This window comes from Enoplosus armatus, chromosome 20, assembly GCF_043641665.1.
Source record: "Enoplosus armatus isolate fEnoArm2 chromosome 20, fEnoArm2.hap1, whole genome shotgun sequence".
In the NCBI taxonomy this organism is placed as follows: Eukaryota; Metazoa; Chordata; class Actinopteri; order Centrarchiformes; family Enoplosidae; genus Enoplosus; species Enoplosus armatus.
The window spans coordinates 17,821,430-17,834,499 of NC_092199.1; positions in this window are offsets into that span (position 1 = coordinate 17,821,430).

The window sequence follows — 13,070 nt, forward strand, 5'->3', positions numbered from 1 at the left end:
GAACATTCAGTTCCAAGGTTTGTGTTTGCTTCTGCAGGAGGGATGAGTAACACTCCTCTCTCTGTCTTATATTTTCTCACTCTGACTCTGGTTCAGTGTGTGTCTGTGTTTGTACAGTTGGCATGGAACCGTCATGACTCACAGTTGAAGACCCAAGATGTGAAGTCCTGAGATACCCACTGTGGTAGCTGTCAAACTTGAATCTTTCTCTCTCACTCATACACACACACGCACACACACACACTTTCACACCATCAGGGACTTCTTGCTGTGGGGTATTGGAGTGCAGACTTGTAAAATATTCAACAGGTTTTGATACCTCCCCTCCCTCCATCCATCCCTGTGTCTGGAAAAAAAAAAGACATCTCACACACGATGAGAGAGAGATTTGATTGAGTTCACTCTGTCTTCTCGGGGAAAACACTATGTTGCATGGATTGGGCCTGACACACATACACACACACACACACACACACACACACCTCTGTGGAATGAGGCAGAGAGACGGGGCAGACATTAAGTACTGTTGTCGAAGCTTTCACGACTCAATATTATAGATGTGCATTTCACACTGCTTTGTGAGCTCCATTTACATGGTTGAGATGTTATCTGATGGTCATAGTCTCTATAGAGTGTGTATTGTCTGTGTCTGTGTGTGTGTGTCTGTGTGTGTGTGTAAAGAGATATAAAAACTAGCTCAATGCCTCTTCTTAAATACTCCCGAAAGGACTGTGTCATTGATTTTACCTATGAAACCATCACTGCTGATGAAAAGCTATTTAGTGTGACAACAGTGTGTGTGAGGTCAAGAGAGAGAGAGAAAGAGAGAGACCTTGGCTAGGTGTTCAAATGATCCCTCAGGGCCACATTATAATGAGTCACCTATTTAACACCCCCTGCTACATATCTAATCCATCATACATACGCCTTGTGTGGTCGTATAAACATGGCACTGGCCTCTAAACCAAGCAAACCAACATGTCCTCACACCTAAACCACTACTTAAGTCATTTATTAGCGGCTTTCAAAAAATATTCACATGATTATTAACCGATTCGTCATCTCTATGGTTAAGGTTGGTGAGGCTACAGAAACTAAGGTGAAGGTTAGGGAAAGACTGCGGCCAGGGTTTAAGGATCGGTTCATATTTTCTCCAAGTCTATCATAATTTAATACTTGCATGGCCATATGTGTGTTGAAAGAGTTATTCCTTCCTCCTCTCCATGCTGGCCGTGAAGCGATACCTTTGAAGAGGAACTACAGTGAAAGAGCTGGAGGTCCACAGTCCTCATTCTGTCCAAAAAACATTCTAAAATTCAGCTGAAGTTCATATGAGACCTCAGCAATCTCTGTTTCCTTAGTACTTCTTTAGCTCTTCCCACACTTCGTGTTTCCATAGACAGGGTTGCATTGTTGATTGATGCGGGTATATTAAGGTTTGTTGCTGGGGCACAACACCGGCAATGCACCTGAAAAGTGGTTGAGTTGGAAGATGTAAAGGTTTATGAGTCTTACATGTTTTGTTCAGCGAGATAATCTTCACTAATGAACACCACTTTTATGATTTTTGAAGCGTAAATGGAATCGCCAGAAGTAAAAAGCTAACGCTAGGCTATAAAGGAACTACACCACGGTCGCATCACTTCAACGTCAACACCACTGAGCTTCACTTTGAAGAGAATATAGACAGATATAGATATATAGACAGATATATATAGAGTATAAACACAACGAGGCTGTAAAGGCGGACTAGTGAGTGGATGACTTGGTTGTTGGTGTTCCAGTCATCGTGTGTCTGTGACCTGTTAATGCAAACCAAATGTCTTCCATGATAATAATAAAGTTCTAACGAAACGAGTGTACAGTCTTGGTGGGAATCATATCGTTGGTCACTACATCCACAGACTCGTGGCCCAGCCGGGTTCCGGGTGGGCTCGAACGTGTGCCAGACCCGACTACATTGGCTTCCCATCCAGTTTAGGATTCATTTTAAGGTTCTTGTTGTTCCTGCACGGTCAGTGTACCTGTGTACATCTCTGACCTCCATCCCTACATCACCAGTAGGTCGCTTAGGTCTTCTGAAGAGGGCTTGCTGGTTGTCCCTCACACTGGACTGAAAACAAAAGGTGATTGTGCCTCTGAAGTGGTGGCTCCGACACTGTGGAAAGCCTTAGACATACAATCTGCGGTCTCTGCAGACGCCTTTAAAAAGCTGCTAAAGACTCATTCATTCAAACTGGCCTTTGTGTCGCCTCGTGATGCCTGGCGTCTGTAATGCTATGTTTTTAAGGTCTGTTGTTGCTTTTGTTTTATTGTTTGTGTCTTTTTACCGTGTGTATGAGGTGGTAAAGATGCCTAAGGGGCTTAAGTGACAAGTATCAAAGTTGTTGAGCTCTATCTGATGATCAGATTCTCACGATGATGAATCTCGTTTGTAATCGTAAGCAGCATTAACATGAAAGGGAGGTCCCAAAAAAAAAGCTTTAAAATCTGGTTGTAACATTTAATATTAACGCCGTCTGTAAAATGGAATGTTGTTCCTCTATGTTTTAACATCAAAATTAGCATTCATTTAACCGTTTTTTTGCTGTCATTTGAAAAAAGAAAAAATGTCTCATCTAAGCCTTCTAGAAACGCGAGTATGTATGAACGTACGTGCAGGAGTAGGCTCTCCTCCCTCCTCCTCGCTGTGTGCAGGCAGGGCCCGGCAGAAAAGAGAAAATCAATGCTTGGTGTCTCAATGAATGTGGCGAGTGCTGGATTGATCGCGACTCTAAATTGGGTCAACAGGATTGTCTATTTAAAGGGCAAGACCCCTTAATCATCGTTTTAGCTGAGATAGACTCTCAGGCACGCACTGTTCCATCACTAACACGCCGTTATCTCCTGCGCAATGAGACCCACAAAGCACATACTAACGTGTTGGAATGCGTACCTGACTGCAGGATATCTAGAGTTAGGACTGAATGACAACACATCTTTTGACTGTTATACAGCACAGTATCGCTGCGGAATTCTTGACATACAGTAATCGTAGACTACAGGAAAAAATGGGCTTAGTATCTTTAACCTGACACATACAATGTGTTTCTGATGTGACATTTTGATGGTTGGATTTGGGTTCATGGCTGTGAGCAGCCACCACATCAGTTAGTGGAACCAGATAATCCAAGTTTGGGCAGATAAATGAAGGTGAGGTGGGATGTGTCAAGGCAGACGACCGCCCACCTAGAGTCTGGTTCTGCCTCTTTAAAGGAAGTTTTTCCTTGCCACTGTTGCCAAAGTGCTTGCTCATGGTGTTTTCATATTATAAATATGTATAAATAAAATTGAATTGAATGTGTTTGCAGTAAAGGATTCATTTTCAAAACATAAGAAGAAGTATAATGAGCTCTGACAGCCAACATCAGGTGGAAAAGATTTATTTTTTTTGTATTTCAAGAATGACGTTGGGGGCTTTGCCCGTTCACTGCAATACAGTTGGAGTTCACCAAGATTCAAAGGGTTCAGGCCAAAAACACAACACTGCTTTAAAAACCAGAATGGTCCACACTGGTGTGGGCATGCTGCTACTGGTTCTGGTGAGGATATGAAATAGAATGCACGTCCAGTTTGAGCAATAAATCCATTAATTAGAAGCTTTATCAGACACCAAAGACCACAACAGTGCTTTGTAATACTATGATACAGGATTTTACCAGTTGGCGTCCATCATATTATCCTCGAGGATCACAAGGTAAACAACGGAATTATGGTATGCACTTGTTCGCCTGCATTGTCTGTGATTGGTCAACACAGTGTGATGCCAGATGATGTCACGAGTCAAGCCACGTTCAACTTCATACATAAATATCATAGTGTCTGTCTTGAAAACATTCATGCATCGATTCTTAAGTCAATTATTCTGGTCATGCTGTGGTGATGCCATGATGTGCCATGATGATGAGGGATACCCCAAGTGCCAGCTGAGAGACGTACAGTGATCTCTCCGACATTAAATACATCAGATTCTAATCGAAACCTAATTTGTAGCGGTAAAATGCTGCATCGTAATCACTGGATGTTTAAGCCACGATTGTCTTAAACCAAGCTCCAACTTGTCATAAGAGAAAACGCACAAACATTGCACCCCTCCCCCTGTTGTACTTGAAGCTAACCCTGTGACCTTTCCCCTCCGAGACATTCAAGGCCATCGACTGTAGAGATATATGGTAAGGCAGCAGAGGCCATTAACAGACCTGTTTATTTAGTTTCTAAAATGGCTTTTCTGTAACAGACCCCCCAGGGAGCATGAGAAACAGCCATTTCAGCAGCTTTCCCCCCATTGCCCTCAGGCTCCATGTTTGTGTGTGTGTGTGTGTGTGTGTGTGAGTCTGTGGTTGTGGGGTAAGCAGCACATGGCATATACAGAGTCTATGGTTTGCTTCTTCAAACACAACTAATCTGGTGCTGATAGCTTTTCTGCTACATCACGGCTTCCTTCTTCTTCTCCTCCTCCATTTCCCCTCTATCCCTTTGTTAGCTGATACATTAAAAAGAGGGGTTATTCTTATTCATCCTTGACTCTAATCCCAAGCCACAGCAGCCAAATCTGCATTCTGGCAAATCAATTAATGGCAACATTCATTAACTGATAAGTCGATTAATGGGCGTGTTATTCATGGGCGGGCTGACATATAATCAGAGGTTGGTTTTAACAGGAACCACTAGGGCTGCTGATTACCGCCTGATTCACTGCACTATCCACAAGAGGCCAGAGAGTGTGTGTGTGTGTGTGTGTGTGTGGTAGTCATAATGGTACTAGGCTGCATTGCTATGTATTTTTAAATAGCACACAGTGCAGCTCGTGACCTTGAAATCATAAGGTTATATCTGCAGTCTGAGTTATTTACAAATTCAAATTCTTCACATTCTAGAAGGGAAGTTTTTGTTTTAAAATAACATACACCATAAATGTACTCTTTGCGCCTGGGCCACGCACGCCAGAGCAGCGCATGTGCGCCGCCGAGCCTCTTGCTTTTCATTGCGGCGGCCATGTTAACAGGTTCGAGCTGCCACACAGTCTGCGTGACGCTCGCGGTTCTCAGCAAATAGACCTGCAACATTACACACATTTCACCACAGTTTCAATGTCTGTATCTGTAGAACATGTCACAGGCGTGAAAACAATATATATATATTTTTTTTTTTTTACTCAGCACACACCTCTAATAATGATAAATACATCAACCTTGAACCTTGATCTGAAACCATACACAAGCAGAGCAGCTTTACTAAAAAAAAAAACTACTTGGAGAATGAGTTGAGGGAGGTGTTCTCATGCTAGATGCTCTGATGGTGATGATGCTAATGTTAATGATGATGATGATGGTGGAGATATTAATGGCGTACGCAGGGAATTTACGTGTTGCAGCAGCAAGGATATAAATACACGAAGGATATTACAGGCAATCAAAACAGCAAAAACATAAAGATGGAATCTTCATTGGTATCGCTCACTAAAGCTTGGTGGAAGGTGTCTTGACTTTGAACTCTTAGCTGTGAGGATGTAAACTAATAAACTCCATCCTCGTTGCCTCGTAAATCAGACGGAGTTGTCAGCAATCGCAGTGAGACTCCGTAATGTAACCTAAGAGGAGGAGGTGTGTTCGTTAGCTGAAACGGCGCAGCGCAGAGGCATGCCTGCGATTTGGGATGTGGAGGTTTGTTGTTGGTGATGATTTAATGAGGCTGATGTGCGCACACACACACGCACGCACGCACACACACATACACAGCTTTGCAGTGTATGTGAGTCCAGAGCAGCAGGGCTAACAGAAGCTTGATGAGAGACAGATGAAGTCAATCAGAGAGCTATCAGAGGGGAATAGCACTGTGATGTGCAGACAGACACACACACACACACACACACACACACACACAGGCATATTGTCTCATGTATTCAGGCACATTAAAACACCGAGATAGACACACAGGCGGCACTAAACAAAAGCTGTAAAACCCTCCTTTAACACACCCGTAGAATGACATCTCCGTGTGTGTATGTGTGTGTGTGTGTGCTGTCGTGTTTCTTGCTTGGTGGGGTCCAATTACCAGGAGCCCGCGTGACTAAAAAACTGGTGTGGAGACAAAAGTTTGGGATTCTGTTAAATTGAGGTGATATTTAGGATTAGGAACTGCTCTTGAGCTTGCCTGATTTTTTTTTTACAGCGGTGTAGAACCACTGGGAAGGGTGGACCCCACAATTGGGCCATAAATATGCAGACTCCTCATGGGAGAAAAACGAGTATGTGTGTGTGTGTGTGTGTGTGTGTGTGTGCCTGCTGAAAAAAAAAGGAGGAAATATCAGCTGTTGATGGCCAATATCATGTGACAAATACACTTCATGCTGCCATCTGGTGTTATTTTATATTTTTCTTGTCAACAAATCCCACGAAAAGACGAAAACCAACAATGTGTGAGTCCATCTCTCAATATTGTCTGACATCTGTGGCTCTCAATTCTTAGGCCATTGGTTCGATATGAAGATATAAATCTTAAAAAAAAAAACACAGCTCCCGAATATATAGTTTCAGCTGAGCCAATAACAGTGATGCATGACGACAACAGCTCAACAAATGAAGAATCAGCTTCTCCAAGAAATCATATTGTGGTCTGGATGGTGTAAAAAAAAAAAAAAAAAAACACACAGCACCACAGATCTGCAGCCAGAAGCAGATGGTGCGGGGTTTTTTTTTTTTCCCCCAACAATTAGTACAATGATGATCGTAACAAATCATTTTTGAAAAATAGTTTGGTGAAGCATTTTATACGATCGCAACAATCCAACATTACGCAAGTCATAATTTTACATCTCACGTTGTAAATGGTTACATCATATCTTAAGATGTGACACAGCGGCTTTTGCTTCGCAATGCAATGAAATATTCAAAACAAACAAGAATGAAACTTAAAACGCTGACGTTTTTCAGTTGGAATGCACAGGTTTAGTGAGCCGACGTCTCCCACAGTTACAACTGACCGGTCTGAGCCCAAACTTCTTTTTTCTTTTTTTTTAAAGCAGCACATCCAGCAAATGATACGCGCCCCTGTGTATACACAGTGACATGTAAGACTACGCCTGCATTTCTAGTTTAACCTAATATGGGCCAGTAGTGTTCGCACACTGTCACCTCACTTCGGCTGCGTGACTTCAGGGAGTAAGGATCATTAAGAACTGTGATCAATACTGGCCCACAGACCGCAGGGTGAGACAACTACATAATTATTCATTTGGAGCGAATTATTCCTTATTCCTTTGTCCATCCACTCATGAAAATTGGACAACTATTCTCTCTCCTTATATGTAGTCTACGGGCCAGTAGTTCTTTTTTGTAAACTGTTTTGTAAACGGCTGATTTGCGACAAATAGTGTAGGCCACGGTGTGCCACCATTATATAATGAGCATTATTTATCAAGGGGCGGTTTGCAAATATAACTGGTCCTATACAGGCCTAATGCATGAATATAAGCCATCTCATCACAGCAAGAAATAACATATTAAACAGTGGCACTGTGCATCTACAGGTCTAATATTTACTGTGCTAACACCTACCATTTGAATTACAGATATCAAATATATCACTAATTTACAAGGTCCTGTTATTAAACAATGCTCACCGTCTTCATTCCAAAAGAGGCCTTATTTTGTTGCCATATTGAGGTAAACCAACAGGGCAGGTAGGCTGCAGGCAATTGCAAACCAAAGGCATAGGCCCGCCCTACTCTGTCTCTGATTGGCTTACACTGATATTCTCACTCTAATCCTAACCGACCTCACCAACAAAGGCAACGAGTAACAGCCAATCAGAGGCGGAGTAGGGCGGGTCGTGACTTCATCATCCTCGGAAAAAAAAATTTGTTGACAACAATGAAGCTCTATGGCACAGAGGAAGAAGATGTTTGTTTGCGTTTGTTTGTTTATTTATCGACATTAAGCTACATTAATATGCATATTACCGTCAGTGAAACCCAACAATTCACATTAAAAGCCTGTAATCACTGACGACAGCAGCGCTGCAAAGAAGGGCTAGCGAGCGGGTGGAAGCGGTTGGAATTAATTGGTAAGTGGAGACAGTATTTCTGTGAAAAAGAAAAGGTGAGCAGTAGAGTGGTGAGTATGACCTGACTCAGTTGTTGTGCTGATGGTATTAGTGCTTTGGAAATGGACATTATATTGAATTTATCTGGAAAACTATCAGCGCATTGGTAATTGTCCTCCCTAGGTGCTTTTTACCCTGCCTTTAAAGGCCACAAGCTTTTCATGCGTTCCAGGCTATTATTTGAGTATTGACTTTTTATGGATATTATTAATGGATAATAAAATGATTTAATCTGAAGATGTTGAAATAACAACTTAGCAGTGCGGGTTCGTTCTTTATTCGGAATTAAATCTATATTCCACATCAGAAACAAAACAATTTGCAGGTAATACAAGAGAACCAGTTCAGCAACGCACACAACAGCCCATAAAAATATGCAACGACGGAAAGTGTATAATACTCATCATCTTGACAACCCTGACGAGGCGATATCAGATTTTTAATAAAAAGCCAGTCGTGGCAAACTTGTGTATCGATCTGACACTACTTTGCAGACAAAGTGAATGTTACGAAAACAGCTTCTTCCTGCAAATCTGCGGCCAAGGCTTCACTCTTCGCACTCTGCTCAGACAGATGGACAGACAGAAAGACAGGCCTTACTTAAACCATACACACACACACACACACACACACACACACATTTCATTACACCTTGACAGCTTGGCCGCCTGATAAAGAAAGTCCTTAACGCCCGGCGTGTGGTGAGGCAATCAGAAACAAGTGACCCTTCCCATCGAGCCACGGGGAATATATTGAAAGGATTCAATTAAGGATGTGGAGTGATGGCAGGAATGAGGGGGGAGCGGGTGGGTGAACGGATGAATGGATGGGCTGAGGTGGGCTGCCAGTCAGACCGGCCCCAGTGCACACAGATGGAGAGACGGGTGTCAACTATTGGGACAGGTGAGCTGGTGGAACCAAGAGGTGAAAAAGAAAGGGTCGGACGATGACGGGGGAGGAGGAGGAGGAGGAGGAGGGTAAGGAGCTGCTATCAATCACCCAATCAGTCACTCACTGAATCAAATGAGCCTTGTGGTGACAAATGGCACAGTAAGCAGGTTTTGGTGGTGAGACAACCCCCCCACCCCTACACACACACACACACACACACACACAGAGATGTCCGTGATAACACAACATGTAGCTCATCACAAAGATAATGCATGTAATACTACAAGGTGCCGAAAAAATCTGGAAATGACAGAAAAGCCGGTGACCTCTTCGAACTAGAATGTGTCTTTACATCTGACAAAGCATTTAGTACTACAGTACCGCAGCTCATGTCCGCTGCCAATCCCAAGAAACCTGTAAAAGCAGCTCCATGCCACCCGAAGAAAGTGTCAAATAGACAGTAACACGTTGTCTATTATCAACGCATTTCTTTGTTTCCATCCAGCCACATAGTGCACTATTTCCACCATACAAACACATTCGGATTACGTTACCATAATATTGTTTACCTCCATTACTGACAACCAACATTTGGCAAGCGCATAGAATAATACACATTCATCTGCGGCCACGATATCAATTGATTTCAGTTATTCACTGACCCTCGAGGGGAATTTTGCTTCCAGCATAGCAAGAAACACTGATCCATGGGAAAATTAACTACAGACACACTCAAAACGAGTGGAAAATCAAAAAAAAAAGTCAATACGCTACAACGTAACGCCAGCTAAAAACGGTGAGTGTGTTATCGGCCAACGCTGTGCGGTCTGTCAGCACCCACGCTGAGTCAGTGGTCAGTGGTCTCATTGAAATTTATAAATAAACATCCATTCCTTACATGTGGGGTAGTGTCCTGTCATACACTTCCAACATACTAGGGATTGCACGCCGAATGTGTATAATCATGCCGTCCATTCGCATTTTCAGGTTTTCTATACCCCGCGTTCTCGAGAAGAACAGTCGAGATGCAGTATATACAGTCACGTTTACGGCACAATGTGCGGAGAGGGGAGTGTGGACATGTTGTGGCATCATGATTTGGACAGGTTTTGACTGCCTATATAGTCATGAGCTTTGGATAGCGACCAAAAGAATGAGGTCACAGACACAAGGCAAGCAAAATGAGTACACCTCCCTGTATGGAGGCATTTCATGTACATTCAACTGGCAGGAGACCACAGGGCATAACCAGAACACGCTGGAGGGACTTAATATGCCATTTGGCCTCGGAGGCAATTTGGGATCCTGCAGGAGGAGCAGGAGGAGATAGTGCTTTTAGCATTCCATTGCCAAATTCAAAGGTGTGCCCTCTTGCAAAAGCATAACAAGAAGAAAAATTGTAATATAAAGTAGCAAAACATTTCAGTATTCTTCTGTAGGAGAACTGATTAGCAGTTAATATCTTCGTATTTCTTCCTCATGCTTCGTGTGTGATGAAAAACACAACATGCTCAGCGCCCACGTTGCGTAAGTAGTGTTAAAGTTAAAGATATTCATTATTCAGATAGTAAGATGCGCCTACATAGGCAGGCACGATACGCACCGTAACAGCCAGGAGAGCGCATAAACCGATCAGCTGGTAGCAATCACTCTGACAAAACACTCTAGAACAGAAGCTCTGATGGTCAAGTTCTTACATCACTTCAGGCCTACCATCTCTACAGCTCACAGGGATGCGCAGCAGCTCTCCTCCTCATCCTCCTCCTCCTCCTCCTCCTCTGTTAAATATCTGCAGGCGCGCCCGCCGTTTAAGGGAAACGGGAGATGACACTGTGACTGGTTTAATTCATGTTACGCCCCAAAACACACCTTTGAATTATTAAGAAACTACAAAACAATTGCGTCCAGATGATGTACTGTTTAACTAGCAAACAGGGAGCAGGACACGCCCTAAATGCACTTTAGACCATGCACTATAGATCGTTTAAACAGGGCCCAATTACAGAATGATTTCACTACAGCTATGGCGCCGCTACAGTACATCTGTAGTACAATACGCTACTACTGTACAAACACAATACCATGCTTTGTAGAACCTGACACAGCACATCTGGACTGTTGGCTGCACATGTGCTGGTACTTTGGCGCAGCAGACGGTGTAACATTTTCACTTCCTTCAGTTTCGAAAGCACAGCTCGCTCTGTTACTGTGACTATATGCTGCTAATCCCCGCGAATCCAGCCTGTTATGTACAGCGTCTGCCAGCATTCTTGTTTACTGTGAGACAGACAAGAAGGCAAGAACGTGAAATCAAAATGGAAGGCCTAATCTTCGAGCATACACCGCCATGTGGCGCACGGCGCTCTGCCTGCTAAAAACCCACATCCCGCGGGTTGGTTACACGTGTTTCGGAGTAGTCATACATGTTCATGGGAACACTGGATCCCATCTACTCATGTCGGCTATGATCGCACACACTTACAGACACAAAGATGTAAATGAAGTCAGAAAAACATAAATGCTGCCAAGGCTGAGAAAAGGGCGGCAACAAAAGACAAAAAGGATGTCTAATTAAACAGAGAGAAGAATCAGGGTGATTTGAATATATCAAATATGAGGAGCACTGATTTCTTTCGCGCTGTGTCCAAACAAGCTGCTGTTTAAAATGGAATTCCGTCTAATTCAAGCTCCGTTTTCCTCCGCCTGGACTCAAACACCAAGCCTCGCCACTCCAATCCCCCACGGGACTCCAATAGGAATCTAATTAACCAAGATCAATATTAACACCATCTCCTCTCTCTCTGCTCTCCCCCCTATAGTTTTCCATACCTGCATTTGAACAGGAGGGGAAATTCATTTCTCCAGCCTGGCGATACCGCCACAAAAGGAGGCGGAGGAGAGCAGGGTGATAGGGATCACAAAACACGGGGAAGGTGGAAAGAAAAGAAAATGGAGGGAAGGAAGGGCGGCGAACAAAAAAAACAAAAAAAACAAATTGAAAGAGAAATTACAAGAAATTATAAGAACAAGCAAAAGGAGGGAAGTGAAAGAGAAAGGCTGCAGACGGAAACAGTGATAGCAATCGATAAGCATTAAGGGCTCACTCTGTAAATGTCTCTTTTCTATTGTTTCCCCCCGCACGCAGACGGCTTCAATACACAAAAGCAAATGCCCGTAACTGAATCAACAGATTGATGGTGTTTGAGGGCAAACAGGCTGTCGGCATGAAACCAGACGTGGAGTGCTGGGCTGTTCTGCAGCACGCCCGCTTGTTCACACATTCACGCACTGGGATTGCACTGCACTTGTCTTTTGACTGCTGGAGTTCACCCGAGTACAAAAGCTGCTTTGTGGAGACGTCAGGGGTCTGAATATGGGTTTCTCTCCCTTTTAAATGGGAACATGAAGTAGGACCAGACCGGTGTCTGTTTTCAAATATGGCGTTACCTACCTGTGAGCATGGGTGTGATGGAAGTTCGCATTTATAATGGAGCTAGCTGATACAACACTGATTGTGTGGTTCATAATACAAAGCCACATTGTGACCATTCACTGGCTGCATGTCTATTACCGGTGAGCAGGTCAACTGAAGACTCATTTTCCCATGTTTGATTGTTCCATTTTGTTATGTTTTGAGGCCTGAATAGGTCAACTATACAGTATTTCCAGTAATCATCTTGTGAATCCTCAGAATCATCTTGCGACATGTTGCGGGTGGCCTGACCCCGACCACTGGTTTATACATTCATGGTCCTCAGAGGATAGTCATTAACCGATGTAGCACCACTACACTTCACTGTAACACCACCGTCGGGTCAGATTTTAACCCTGAACAACAACTTTTGTCCATTTTGTCGTAAAAAAAATGAATGGCTGGGCTTGCATAAAATCCACATAAGATATTTTTGGTGACCCTGTGACCTTCTGACTTATGGTCAGTCAAAATATTCACGTCACTTCCACACACACAAGAAATCTATTAGACGTAGACTGTAGACTGTTATATTTAGACGATGTTTTACCTCTACGGCTGCCCT